The sequence below is a fragment of the Brassica oleracea genome, chromosome C2 (assembly GCF_000695525.1).
Source record: "Brassica oleracea var. oleracea cultivar TO1000 chromosome C2, BOL, whole genome shotgun sequence".
In the NCBI taxonomy this organism is placed as follows: Eukaryota; Viridiplantae; Streptophyta; class Magnoliopsida; order Brassicales; family Brassicaceae; genus Brassica; species Brassica oleracea.
Window position 1 is genome coordinate 12886900 of NC_027749.1, and position 15341 is coordinate 12902240.

The window sequence follows — 15341 nt, forward strand, 5'->3', positions numbered from 1 at the left end:
GGTGCTATGTTTAGAGATCCAAGTGTGTATACCTCTGGTGCATGTGTCTTGTAATCTTCAGCTTGATCTAATCAAGTATAGATGCTGACTTTGGTTGTAGGTCAACTATTAAAATAACACATAAGTTTACAGTTACCGGATAAGTTCAAACATTAACATTCAATATAAACTAATATGTGGTAAGATCACACATGCCACATATGTATGGTCAATGCCATACTTGATCGTTTACACATAGACTTCCTCCGAATTTCTTTCATATTTTTAGTGTACTTTGCACAGTTACCTAATAAAACTAGTGGAAAGAAAAGATAATAGCTTCCGACCTACTTCTAAATAGTAACCTAGGATTGTACTTCATAAGATCACGCCAAATCAAACTCCTATCACTTTTTCATCTTACGTGTCTTTGGTCTAGGGGCAAAACGGAAATGAGAATGCAATTTTGTACAGTGGGCGTTAGTTTTTTTTATGGTTTCGGGTAGTTCCCTAATTTAGTGCACTTTTATGTATATTTAGCCAATAAACTCAAAAAAATGGTATATATATATATATATATTTATTACATATCTCTGTCGTCTAAAAAGGTAATACTTTTTATACCTTTTTTTTTGTAAATAACACTTTTTTTACCCTTTTTTTTTGTTTACACAGCTGAGCTAACAATGTAACACTTTTTATACCCTTTTTTTGTAAATAACACTTTTTATACTTCAGTTTCTTAAATTCCCTTAGAAATGACTTGAACGCACCTTTTTTAACACATCTCCTAGTAAAATTTTGTACTAACAAAAATTGTTGCTTTGAGCTTTCGATTGTTTAGAAAGCTTAATGTATAAAAATTTGCTAAAATATACTCGTAATTACAAATATGATAAAAACTAAAAAATGCATACACCCAGGCATAATTCCAAATTTACTGTAAGCTATTTTCTAGTAAATTTTAAAAATGATTTGAGTTATCACATATTCCTTCTTATTATATATGTTTTTCATACTTATTAAGAAAATTAATAAATTTTATATGATACTCTTTTTTTTTGTAAGCCATTTTATATTATACTTTTAATTAATACTTTGTTTTGTTTGATTTTTTTTTGAAAAAATTAATGAGCTTAAAATAAAGATAAAATTAGAAAAATTATCCAATATATGGAAGAAAATCTATAACGTTACATACAATGAAATAAATTTAAAATCTATAATAATAATATTTAATAGTCTATAGTATATACTAATAATATTCAAACCCAAGTTTTGATATTAATTTCCCCGTATCTGTATTTGTATATTTCAATCCCCGTAACATATATGATCTTCTTGACTCAAAAACTATTTGATGCCTCAATATCAAAATTAAAATGTAGTATCAAATTAAACCTCTCAAGTAATTTGTCCACTCCTAAGAAATATGCTATTTTAGAAAATTGTAAGCTTTTTCTTGTTTTAGCAAATATCAATTAAAAGGTAATAAAATATTAATAAAAACTGAAATTAAATGGATAAAATTCTTCATTGAGAATTTGGAAGTGACTTGTCACTGGTCCATATTTTCATTTTAGCATTTTTTTCTTTCTGCTATTTCACTTTCCAGGAAAATTTATGAAATCTGACAGTGATAGTTCATCATCTTGACCTAGATGTATCTATGTTTATATCTATCAGATTATTTTTTCTTGTTATTCAGATAATAAAAAAATAGAAACTTTTTAAGTTGTCGTTACATCACTTAACTGAATTTACACACAACCAAAATAATAGATACTAATATAGATCAAATATGATAAATATAGAACAAATACAAATAAGTAGATTGCGTAAAACAATGGGAAATTTCATGTTAATCAATTTTATGGTACCATTATTCATCTTTACTAACACTAAAAATATATTTTCAAAATATCTTCTTCATCAAATGGTAAAATACTATTATATATTTTCTCTATATATATATATATAATAAATAATCACTACAAGAAAAGTTGGATATTGCAACACAATTTTGCAACTTTTATTTTTTGTTAAAAATTTGCAACAATTTTTGCAAATATTTTGAAATAATGACCATACATCAGAATTTAGTCACAATTTTATTGCAAAATGATAACAAAATCTTTTTGTTGCAAATTATGTTGCTAAATTGCAATATTTTTATAACATATGAACATATGTTGTAAATTTGTGACAATTATTCAACGATAACGAGTTGACGTTTAAAAACATGTCACAAAAATGGAACGATCAAGAAGAACTCTTATGACAATTGTGCAATTATATATTTTGGATTTTTTAACTCTTAATAACCGTGGTTAATTTCATTTTATTTGGTTCAGGTGTCAACAAAAACATTTGACATAAAATTAATTAGTTTGGCCTGATATACCGTTTACTTTTCTTATCAACCTAAGTATGATTTGAGATTGAAGTTTATATCTATTTGATCTATATCTATTCATATTTTCATAATTATTAGGTTTTGTGCATATCCACAACTGAGAAAAAGAATATTGCATAGCCTAATTCTACGTTTTGATATTTCAGTTGTCTAACATTCAGAATCTTCTTTAGATAAGTACAAATTGGATGCAAATATTCTGACGGTTAGATTTTTTCGTTTTAATATAATCACAGTTATATTAACGCTTATACATTTATATATGTATGACATTCTGCTTTTTTTTTATAAAAAGGCTTTCAATTAAAAATACTAAAAACATACAATGTATGGTTAAAACAACCATAAAGTTTGAAAAAGTATGATGAGACATACCTCATATTCAACCAAGCATTAGCTTACATAGGAGAAGACTTATGATTCATAAGCTTAATGAAACAAGAGAGAGATGAAACTACTAGGAGGATGGAGGGTAGTTTCCGCAGGCTCGCCGACCCCTTTTACCCCTTCCTCTTACTGTTTTTCATTCCATATCTTGAAACTTTTGGACTGGTTTTATTGGCCTTCCACCTCGTGACATGTTGAGGTTTGCCGTAGCATCACTCATATATCCTCTCTCATCATCTTGCTCATTACAAGCAATTTGAGTAACAGAAGGACTGCCATGTGCAGGAGAGTATAGAGGGACCAATGAATTGTCCGGTGAAACCGAGTTGGCCTCGAAGACAATAACAGGGGATGGAGTTTCTTCCATAATATTAGCTTAAGTTGGAGCAGATTGTGTGTCTGCTAATGGTGATGAAGTCAAAAAAGAGTTGGAGCTAGTGGCTAAATGTATCTTAGAGCAAGTGAGATTGTTTACTGGAGTGGAAAATACCTTCAGCTCATCTCTGAGTTCAATACCACTTTCTTTAGTAGGTTCCAAAGTCTGCTCAGTAAGTTCCTCTCGTGCTTCTTCAGCTGAGACCAAACTTGACTCCGCATTTTCAGCTGGTAACACCAAGATATTTGATGCAACACTAGGCTGCACTAGTACTTTTCCACATTCAATTGGACAGCTGGAAGGAGACATCGTTTTTCCTTATATCCCAAATGTCCACACCTACCACAAACACTTGGAATCCATGTATACTCAACATCTACAAGAAAATATTACCTTGTTTGTCATCTAAGGCAATTTGCTTTGGAAAAGGTTTATCAAGTTCTACTTCAACCAACAACTTTGCTTCTCCCAAACAAGTTGGATCAAGTCGAGGTTTATGTGTTTGCATAGGCTCACCAAGTCCGGATGCCACGTGGCTGAGACCCAATCTTGAGTAGCAACTATATGGAACATTTTTAAGATTTACCCACACTGGGATTGTTGATACTTCAGGGACATTAAATGAGTTAACTGGTTTAATTCCAAGGGGGGACAAATAACAAACAGTCATCAACATGCCAAACACCTCTTTGAATTACCCATTGTCGAGTTGAATCATGAGGTATATGAAACATGTAAGAGGAATCACTCAGCTTGCGGCAACCTATTATACATGTTCTACCCCACAACCTATTCACCACAGCATGGATTAAACCCCTCAGGAGGACGAGAGAAACGATGAAAGTGGCCAATGATATATTCCTTTTTATTCTCTGGTCCTAACCGAAGCACTTGAGAAGGAATGGTTACCTGAGGCGTTCAATCAAAATTTGGCTTGGCCGCTCGGTAGAGGTTTCTGGTAGCAGGGTCCATTCTGGCTGCCCATGGAAACCTTAATGTTCCATCCTCTTTAAGTTCAGGGACCAGAATTTTTTGAACCGGCATACGAGGAAATTCTCTGGTAAGACTAGGATGGTCTTTTTTCTTCTGGTTTGACCCAAGTCCATCAGGCAATGTTGGCCAAAAAGAGTCAAGGAGATTGTTAAGATACTGCGGGTCAAAACCACTTGGCGTTGCAGGCGTTGGAGGAGTTGCAGGTGGTATAAAAGCAAGTGGTTTGGCCCAGGCTCCAATTGAAGGAACAAATTTAGGTATCGAAGAATCAATTGATATCTCTGGAGAAATAGTAGTTATTGGAGGGAGGCCAGTAGATGGAGATGATTCCGAACCTCCGGCCACCTCTAGTTCTGGTTCAACACCAGAGTCACTTACTCCCATTATGTATTCAGTTTCACTTGAATCCTTGAGAGTCGACTCCAAGTCGTTGACATCTATTTGATGCCTCATATCTTCAATACCATTGCTCACTACCGTAGGCTTAGACGACATCTCTGGACCGAATATTTTTCCTTCAATCGAGACTGTGCCAGTCGATGTTACCGGCGTCATTCCAAGGTAAAATACAAGAGATCATACATAAGCTGGCGGCCTAACGAAACAGCCCCAGAAACAAGAGCCCATATGAAAGCGGCAACTAGAACCCACACCGGGGTGACTTACGGAATCAACACATAAAAACTAAAACCACATCTAAACCCAGAATAACGATTAACTACTACACTCAAGTCTGAAACATATCAGCTCATCAAACTTTAGAAATAAGCACATGCCAGTGATCGGGGTTTACCGTTGCTGCACATAGCCCTCCACACACACGATAACCTCCACTTCTTACATTCACACCACGACTTATCGCTGCTGCCTACGCCCGCCAAACGATAACGCCCAAGAACCTGAGACTTCATAACCCGACGAGAGGGATCAAAACTCGATCAACCTAGCCTTCGGATACGGATGCGACGCAATCATAAACGTCCATTTACTCCTAGATAGAAGCCCAACCAAAACACCACAAAGTCGAAGCCTTACCAACCGAACCTTACCGGACACACTCACGGAAAAAGAAACGGACGACAAGCAATCACAGATTTGGGCAGACGCCGAACATCTCGACACCATACCACATTACCCCTCCACCTTGCAGATCTGAAGAAACAAGTCGATACCCGCTACCAACTACCAGATCTGCGATGAAAGGGACAAAACAGGGTCTCTTGCCTCCTCCTTCGAGTAGTAGAGTCATGCCATTCTAAAGGGAAAACGACCGGCTAAACTCAGTGACCCTAAACGCCGACCCTGCTCAGAGGATTCTCTTCGCTTAACTCGCCGGAACTCCATAGATCCATCATCCACCGGCCACATCAGCACCGCCGAGGTCGGATTTGACACCGGCTAACTTGAAAATCAGAACGCCGAGCATATCGTTAAGGAGTGTGAAACCATCTGAGAGGGCAAAAAGAAAACAAGGTTTGAGATGAGAGAGCCTCGACGCCGGGAGAGGTCACCGCACGTCGGGGAAGGAAGAGCACGCCGTCAAGGAGGTTTTATTCGAGAGAGAGAGAGAGATAGGTTTTTCGTTTAACTTTCTCTTTCTCTCGCTCAGTTTATTTTGTTAATTCCTCCTTTTAAATTTCCTCAGTGGAAACCAATGAATTGTCCTGTGAAACATTCTGCTTTCTCTGTCTCTATCTATATTCCAAACTTTCTCTGGAATACAAACTAAAACATAACTCAAATATCTATCTATAATTATAAGCCACACACATACGTACATTTCTGTATGTAATATTAGCATTTTCAATTTCACTGGACGAGTATAAGGATCAGGTGTGTGTTTGTTTGTATAGGTTCTCACAGACATGTATTTTAGCTTTTGTTGGAGTCAGATTATTTTAGTTAATTATGTTTAGTAGTCAAATAGTCTGTGAGATCTGACGGTAGATAGGTTCGAGTAGAAAATACCAGGTATGTCTGTGAGGAATTATAATTATTTCTTTTGAGTGCCTTATAAATTTGTTTTCTTAACTACATTCTTCTTATGTTCAACAGCCATTCCAATCAATGATAGATTTTCTGCTATTTTCCCAGAGAAGCACACATCAAAAAGGATAGAAGCTTGAAGAAATAGAGAAAATTAGTCACAAAAAGATAGAGTAAATAGTGAAAAGTATTTTTTCCTCCCAATCGCTTGGTGTAAAAACATTCTCTCATTTTTATATTTATATTTATTTAGTGTGAATTTTGTAAAACGTTATTATAATTTCTTGGGTGGTTTCGTCTTTGATTGTTAAAGATATAGTTATTTTAGTAGTTACAAAATTTATCTAATAATCATTTTTATGAGTTTTGTTCAAATAACCAGCTTATTATTATATTAATTGATCAAGTAGAAAATATTAAAAACAAAAATTATACCGTGAAAAGAAAACCAATGCACATTACAAAAAAAAAAAACAATTCAGCCATACATTGCATCGTTGCATTGGACTAGACATTGTCGTGATAATTCAATAAGCTAATGGTTGCATATAATATTTTAAAACATTTTTGTTTTGATTATTGGTTACACAAGTTGTTAGAAATTTGCAATAGTGCTTGCTATATGTGTTTTATAGCAATGATTTACAACGACTTGGAGTAGCAAATAAATGTTGTAATTTTGCTTTAAATTTACTACACCTTTTTCATCACATTAATGCAACAAATATAACAAGAACATAATTTATCGCAAATTTTGCAATATTCATGCAACAAATATGATTTTGCAACAATCAATCAGCAACAAGATAAAATTTGTTGAGACTTCGTTACAATTTCTATGTTTACAACAAAATAGTGACTTTTTGCAATAATTTTATGTGTTGCAATACTATTGTTTTCTTGTAGTGAATTATTTAAATAAATAAAAAATATTTTTTTTATGTTTTCGAATTATACTTTTTCAAATTCGAACTTTTTATAAATTTTTTATCTTTTTTTGATTTTTTTTTTGAAATCGAAAATTATGTTTGGAACTAATTTTTTATAAAAAATATTTTTTTAAAGTATTTATTTATATATTTATTGAAATCCTAAATTTCATATTCCAAAAATTATATCTCACCCCTCTGCTCTAAACTCTAAATATATATTAGTTAATCCTATGAATATAAATGTCTTTTACTTTTCATTACAAGTGAAGGTAAAAATGTTTAGAAGGTAAAAATATTTAGTGTAAACATGAAAAATAGTACTATAAATATGGTATATGTGGCAATTTTCCATAGAACAACATATTTAATTAATCAAATCTTCATATTTATATAATGATAATTTTTTTAAAATGATATAAATTAAATATCCACAACAAAATACTAATTCTAACTAAAGAGTAAATAAATATTCATACATGTGTTATAATATATTTATTGGTAGCATATAATTTAATTTGAATATTACTATACATAAACTCCAATGTACTTGTAACATATGAAAATTTTCGTAATTCACGAAATATAACTAATTCAAAAACGTATTAAATTTATAGCATGTATTTTGATGATTGTAGACATATAAAGTAATGTGGAAAATGTAAGACAAATAATTAATTAAACAAATGTTAAAATGCATGTGTTATATGTTGACAAAAAAATGTTATAATATATATGAAATAACTGTGGAATATTTTTAATATTTTTACTTAAATTAAGTATAACTAAAAGATTTAGTCTAGGTATTTGGTATTTGTTAAAATTTTGGTTCAGTTAAAATACTTTAGATATAAATATACACTTTTAATATAAACACATTGACAAAACAGCACACATAACGTTAGAAACACATGATATATGTGCGTTATTACTGTTAACTGCGGTTTTAAGTGTCTCCTTGTAAATTTGCCATGCAACTTTAATGTGCGGTTTTGGATTTACATAAATTGAAATACGCACCGCTTTTGAATGGTGAAATTTAGGCTCCCAAAGGTAACAGCGAGTTGAGCGGGGCGGAACAATCGGATTGGTTATTTAGTGCAGTGCGGTTTATGTGCGGTTTGTGTTTGAAAAACGCATACTGCGGGACAAGTGCGGTTTGTCTAAAAAAACGGTTTAAAACAAAATGTGAATGGTGACATGTGTAATGAATAGTATAACTGTGGGATACATAATATATTTATATGTTATAAACTAAAAAATCAGTAATAATAATATAATTTTTAATATATATATATTATTTAAAAAAATATTTAATATATCTGAAATATGAATTTTGATATGTTATTACTGAGATTTAATAGTCAACATCTTTTTTTAAAGTATAATTGAGCTAGTTGTCTTTAAATAATTTAAGTTTGTTATTTAAACATAGAAATGTTAAAACCAGTATTAAAATTTTACTATTGAATCTTTATTATGCAATTTTATCAATAATAATAATTGTTAATTTTTATCAAAAATACTAAAATAAATAAAAACATGTTAGTTTAAGTGCTAAAGGGGTTTCAGCTGGCTACTGCTAGCTAGGTTCGACTCATACTGATCACATAATTGCACCTTTAACGATAGAATAACGCGTACGCGGATGCAAATCTTCGTGTGATTATTCTTTTGGGATCCCACATTTATCAATATGAATTATTAAAAGTCATAAAATAAATACACCTGTTAAAATATACATTTGTAATTATACTTTATTTATTTTAGTATAAAAATCAAATTGGTGAAATTGCAAAGTATAAGAAAATACTTTAAAAAAAAAGAAAGAAGAAGTTAAGCAAACCACACCTTAAACAAGTATTTTGACGGCACATTGCGTTCTAGCTACCATGATTAAAAAGTAAAACTTTTGATTTATTTATTATTTTATTTTTCTCTAAGTCCAAGAGCACAAAAAGTGTGAATGGTGACATTCTATTGTCAACCACTCCTTCCCGCTACACAACGCCATTAACATTCATAACCTTAATGAGTCCTCTAAGTAACAATATATCGTTCGATTTTGAGTTATATTGGATCAATTCAGATACCCCAAAGTTAAATCTAAAATATAAAAGAAAATATAATAAATATATATTTATTTATATAGAATTGAGTATTTAAGGTACTTATTTAAATTTTAAATACCTATCTTTGGATATCAAATCCAAATAAATATGAAATTGAATATTTGAAGTACATATTTATGTTTCAAATATTTCTATTGCATGCTAATTTGGACAATCGGATCGGCTTCTTCGGATATTATTTTGGGTTTCTCGGTTTGTCGATTTTTTCAGATTATTCGTTCGGGTTAGGTTAATAACACTTCGGGTTCGAATATATTTTGTAACATCCTACAAAATCCATTGAGTATTTTACATTTTGGACCGGGTATGGAACGGGTTTGGTTTAAATTTTGGATTACAGATTTTATGTCCATACCTACCTGATGGTTTTTGCTTTGTTACTGGTGGTGGTGGTTGAGGCGTCTCGGTGCAAGTTCAGATCCATTGAGGAAAAGATCCAGTTTGCTTCCTCAAGAGCGTTTTTTTCTCTTTCTTTTGTCGGTCACCTTCTCCAAATCTATTGTCGTCACAAGTGGTGAAGGGGAGTAGCGGTGATTCGGTGTGTTGCAGTTTGTTCGCTTTAGAGGTACTTGAATTGTTAGGACTCACGAGTAAGCTCTCTGCTTTGAGGTACTCAAGCTTTCAGTCATTTTCCCCTTCGATGAATTTATCAATGTATTCTCTTTCGCTAGATCCGGATGGTGGTGATGGTCGTCTTGGTGTTCTCTTGTATCATGTTCTTTCGGAAGTGATGTGGTCTCTTCCGACTTTTGTGGTGGCTCGATGGTTTGTCTCTTCTCTGCTTGCCGGTGGCTCGTTGGAGGGTTCATTTTCGCACTGCACGACGGCTAGGGTTTCTTAAAACCATTTTCTTTACATTTATTTTTAAATCAAAATCTGATTAAAAATCTAATTAACTTTTAATGAATCCACTTATTTATAGATTCTACCACTAGACTTAATTTCTTCCTTATCTAGACCGATCTAAAGCCTTCTCTTCTTTCATTCTTCATCTTCTTTAATTTTATTTCTCTCGTCTTTTTTTCTCGTTTTCTTGTTCTTTTTTCATCTTCTCATTCTCTTTTCTTGTTAAAGAACTCCGGTAAGCTTCACTTCCTGCCTATCACAAAACTAAAAACTCACGCCTCTCTTTTCTTCTTCTCTCTATTCTTTTTTTCTCCCAAATTTATTTAATATATATATATATATATTTTTTTTTTTCATTTTCTTCAATTTATTCTTCTTTTTATTATATGTGGGTCAACAATCTATTTCCCCACGATAACTATCATATAGCATCAAATCTCTACCAAACTATGACCATGTCCTAGATCTCCATGATTTGAAAGTTGTAAACTTATTTCTCCATGAACCAATAGTTCGAAATTTAATTACCCATAGATAATGGTTTTAAATCGGTTTACAAGGTTTAATCGGTTTACTCTTAAACAAACAAATTAAAATCAACTTAACCAACCAAAAACCATATATATATATATATATATATATATATATATATATATATATATATATTCACCAACAAGAAAATCAATCCATCTTAAACTGAAACTATGCTCAGCATTTGATTCATAGACATCTCAATTAGATTCAACCCAAATTGTCTTTTCCATCGGAAAACATAAAACTTCTCTGCTGCGTAAGCATATATGCCAGAAACTGCAATGTGGGAACCGAAATTCACACCGTCGAGTTTTGTTAATCGGAGGAAAGCCAAGTTAACCTAGCCTTCCCTGAAGGTCCCGATTATCTGCTGAGCCACGCACAACACAATCAATATGAAAGATTCGAAAGTAATAAATCGTAAAAGAGCGAAAAGAGAACAAAGAGGTCTTATTTCCGAATTCGCGTTTGAGCGTGAACAACAGGTAAGATCCTAGGCCACGAGAGCTGTCGGTATGTTCGCTAGTCTAGCCACCTAAGTTCTAACCTAGTCGAATCGCAGCTCGGCAGTAAAAACGGAAAAATGCCTAAATTGCTCTAAGTATTAAGTTTGAAGTCTAGAAGCAAGAAGCCACATCCAATTGGGATCAAATGATTCAAATCACTATGTTCATCACCCCTCTTTTTTTTGTTCATCACCTCTTATAAAGACCAGAACACTATCTGTCTAATAAGATATGTATTTCCACACGTCTACAAACCATCTATGGCGAGAGCGAAACATGAGAATGCATGGAGAACGCAAGACATCAGCAACACGACTAGTCAAAAATATATAATTAGAATCAAAAATGAAAATATGAAATCGGCTCACTTCCATCCGGATCATGGGAACAACAGCTTTGACAAGCAATGTGTAAGTGGTTCATCACGAGAATCGCTTAGAGTCATAAGGAAAACACACGAAGATATTAGCCCCTGGCTCTACTGTTTTTATTTTTCTGATGTTCACAAAGAAATAGTTTTAAAAAAAAATAACTAAAACTAAAAGATTCATAAAAAAATAAAATGTTCAAAAATAGTATTTATGGCTCTACTGTCAACTAGGTAACAAAAACATGACATAATAAATACTATAAATAGATAGTCAACGATGTGCATTCTTTTTTTTTTCTTTATCAAGAACTTCTGTTACTTTGATTTTGTGTATGAGGTAAAGTTTTTTTCAAATGTGAAACAAACTTTTCGCATTATGTATATATGACAGTCAACATTATATAATCATTTTCTGTAACGTAGATATATGAGTTTCAGATTCAGCATGTAAGACTCGTTCAGCAAGTCTCAAATTTACGTACATGATGATAGAATGTTTCTTTGGTGTGTTACAAAAAAAAAGAATGTTTCTTTGGTTATACAAAAAAATATATCTGCATGTAAACTTGTTTATTTGTTAATGCAAACAACTACAACAAAGATTATCATTATCATCTGACGTGGTGAATCATTTAGTTTAAGCGTATGTGTTGGTGTGTTACAAAAAAAAAGAATGTTTCTTTGGTTATACAAAAGAATATATCTGCATGTAAACTTGTTTATTTGTTAATGCAAACAACTACAACAAAGATAATCATTATCCTATGACGTGGTGAATCATTTAGTTTAAGCGTATGTGTTGGTGTTATTGTGCTTCTAGTTTAATATCTGGTGGAAAAAATACTCACTTCTATCAGCAAAATAGGCCAAGGAAAAGATTAATGTCAAGACTAGAGCAGGCCCGTGGACCAAGCTATAGATACTATAAATAGATAGTCAACGATGTGCATTCTTTTTTTTTTCTTTATCAAGAACTTCTGTTACTTTGATTTTGTGTATGAGGTTAAGTTTTTTTCAAATGTGAAACAAACTTTTCGCATTATGTATATATGACAGTCAACATTATATAATCATTTTCTGTAACGTAGATATATGAGTTTCAGATTCAGCATGTAAGACTCGTTCAGCAAGTCTCAAATTTACATGATGATAGAATGTTTCTTTGGTGTGTTACAAAAAAAAAGAATGTTTCTTTGGTTATACAAAAGAATATATCTGCATGTAAACTTGTTTATTTGTTAATGCAAACAACTACAACAAAGATAATCATTATCCTATGACGTGGTGAATCATTTAGTTTAAGCGTATGTGTTGGTGTTATTGTGCTTCTAGTTTAATATCTGGTGGAAAAAATACTCACTTCTATCAGCAAAATAGGCCAAGGAAAAGATTAATGTCAAGACTAGAGCAGGCCCGTGGACCAAGCTATAGATGCATGGGCTTCCGACAGACTTAATTATTATTAAATTTTGGTCACAAACTTCAATAATATTGCCTTAATTTTTTTTTTTAAGATTGGATAATGACGCTATTACAACTATGAGAAATATTACAGACGATTCTATAGCCGACAATTCTACTTACCGTATGAGGATTTACGTCTGACTGCATCACCTGAGCTGATCTATGGGATCCATGCTTAATGGTACTCCTTACGTCATGTTGTAGATCTCTTGTAAGTTTTTTCTCCTTTAATTCGCATAATTCCGCCTTCTCCAGAAATTAAAACCCAGATCTCTTGGTGTAGAAGCATTAATGAACCTTTGGTTAAACCACTGGACCAAAGGAGCTTCTACCTATTGCCTTAATCTAGTGGTATATTTTCAAGAAAATGGTCTTGGCAAGGACAACCTTTGTTCAAAACTCTTCTAGTGCATTTTCTTTTATTTAAGGAATTTGTGAATTTTTTTTGTTTTCGCTTCTAACCTTGTAAAACATAGTACCGGCACTAAGTAAGACTCAAATTCCTCTTAGTTAACAAGAAAAAAACAATGGTTATCATTTATTGGTTGATACACAATGATCAAGGCAAATTTACATCTTCTTTAAGTTACAAATGCTTAAGATATTTGTTTTGGTTACCACGGGTCCTAGTTTTGTAATATCGGTAGGAGGAGACCAGTGTATGTTCAGTTAGTTTTATTCAGTATTCTAAAATACGCTATTTGCTTTCAGTGCGGTGGTGTAGTGCCTAACACCTAGCTGTATACGCGGACGCCTAAACGGATATATACTTTAATGTATAATATTATATTTAGTTATATAAAATTAATATTTATCTATATAAATATACTTATAAGTTATAACTAGTAACATAATCAAATATTATGTATACTAAAATAATATAATAGTTTTGAATAGTATATATGCTAGAAATACAAACACAAAATTAATAATATTTTAGAATTTTAGAATCAAAATAGTTTTTTTATAGAATTTTATAATGTGAAAATTATAATATAAATATAATAAAATAAAACAATGTCTAATTTTAAAAATTAAAAGAAATAAAGCAAATCAAAGTGAGAGCAAAAGACTTTAGGTTTTTTTTTTCTTGCACCTAGAGAACCAGAGAAAACTATGAACTGAACGTGAATTATGAGTTAGGGTTCTCTATCTTATTTTAAAACTTTAGTTACATTCCCTGTTCGGGAACGCGCTAGTCGGGCGGTCAGGTTGGGCCTAGCGCCATCGGAGATTAATCGAAGATTAATCAGAAATTATGCGGGGCAGAATTTTTAGATTGTTTACTAGGTTATAAAACATGTTAATCTTTAATTGTGTATAACATTAATACATTTTCATGTTTAAGATTGTATAAAACACAAAAATAGAATATATAAACTTAATATAGTGTAATTTTCATCAAAATTATGAATATAAATGATATTTATAAAATTTTAAATCAAATAAATAAATAAAAATATTATTAAAAAAAAAATAAAAAAAAAAAATAGATTAGGCGGCTAGGCGGTCATTTAGGCGATCTAGGCGGAGAAAATCAGATATTCGATTTTTAAACCGATTTGGCATAAATCGGAACGGAAAAGTGACGCGTAGCGCCCAGTGGGCCGCCTAAGTGGCTAGGCGGCCGTTTTTTAGAACATGGGTTACACTAAGTAGTTTTAGTGTATATGATAAACTTCGTAACTTTAATAAGTAAACATGCATAAAGTTACGTAAAAAACAGAAGCACATATACAGTAACAATATGCGGAGTAAGCGGAGTATGCGACCAAATATACACCCGAACTTTAACAAACGGCATAACATGCCGCACATGATGTTTCGGTATGTTAAGTAGCCGCGTAGCGTATACGCACCGTATAGGCGTCCGCACGGGACGTATTTTGGTTTTATTATTGTTATCGGTATATGAACTGGTAAATTCGAAGACTCTTTTTGGGTGAACAAGTTAATTAGCATACCAAATGAGATCCAATGCGGATTAATTAAGTAAACTGAAGTAGAACAAACAGAACAACATAGAATCAATTAAATTGTGTCGTCCAATGGTTTGGACCGTGAAATAAGACCAATTATGTTTAGAATATCTAAAGTATGTTGTAAATAGAAGAGTTTAGAGATAGAATATTTCTGTGTTATTATTAATGATCAAAGGAGTTTCTTTATATAAGGATTATTACAAAATGAAGATAAAAGGAAAGTGTAAATATCCTAATCCAACATGAAATAGTAAAACTACTAAAACATAATAATGGAAAGATTACATCTACTAAGAAAAGGAAAGGGTTTCCTTTTCTCTAAGCTTTGTGGCCGTCTTTCTCTCTCCTGAAATCGGCTCTCTCTCTCCTCTCTCTAGGCTTCGGCTGTCACTCCATCTTCTAGGTATTGGGCCGGTCTTGGACCGGGCCTGGTTAATGGCA

At 32.3% G+C, this 15341-nt stretch overlaps 1 long non-coding RNA gene across 1 annotated transcript; it reads left to right on the forward strand.

The window, feature by feature from the left end:
- Positions 1 to 9441: 9441 nt before the first annotated feature.
- LOC106325920 lies at positions 9442 to 10101 on the forward strand. Its single transcript, XR_001267094.1, has 2 exons — positions 9442 to 9763; positions 9870 to 10101. It is a non-coding gene; the product is annotated as an uncharacterized LOC106325920 (long non-coding RNA).
- The last annotated feature ends 5240 nt before the right edge of the window (positions 10102 to 15341 follow it).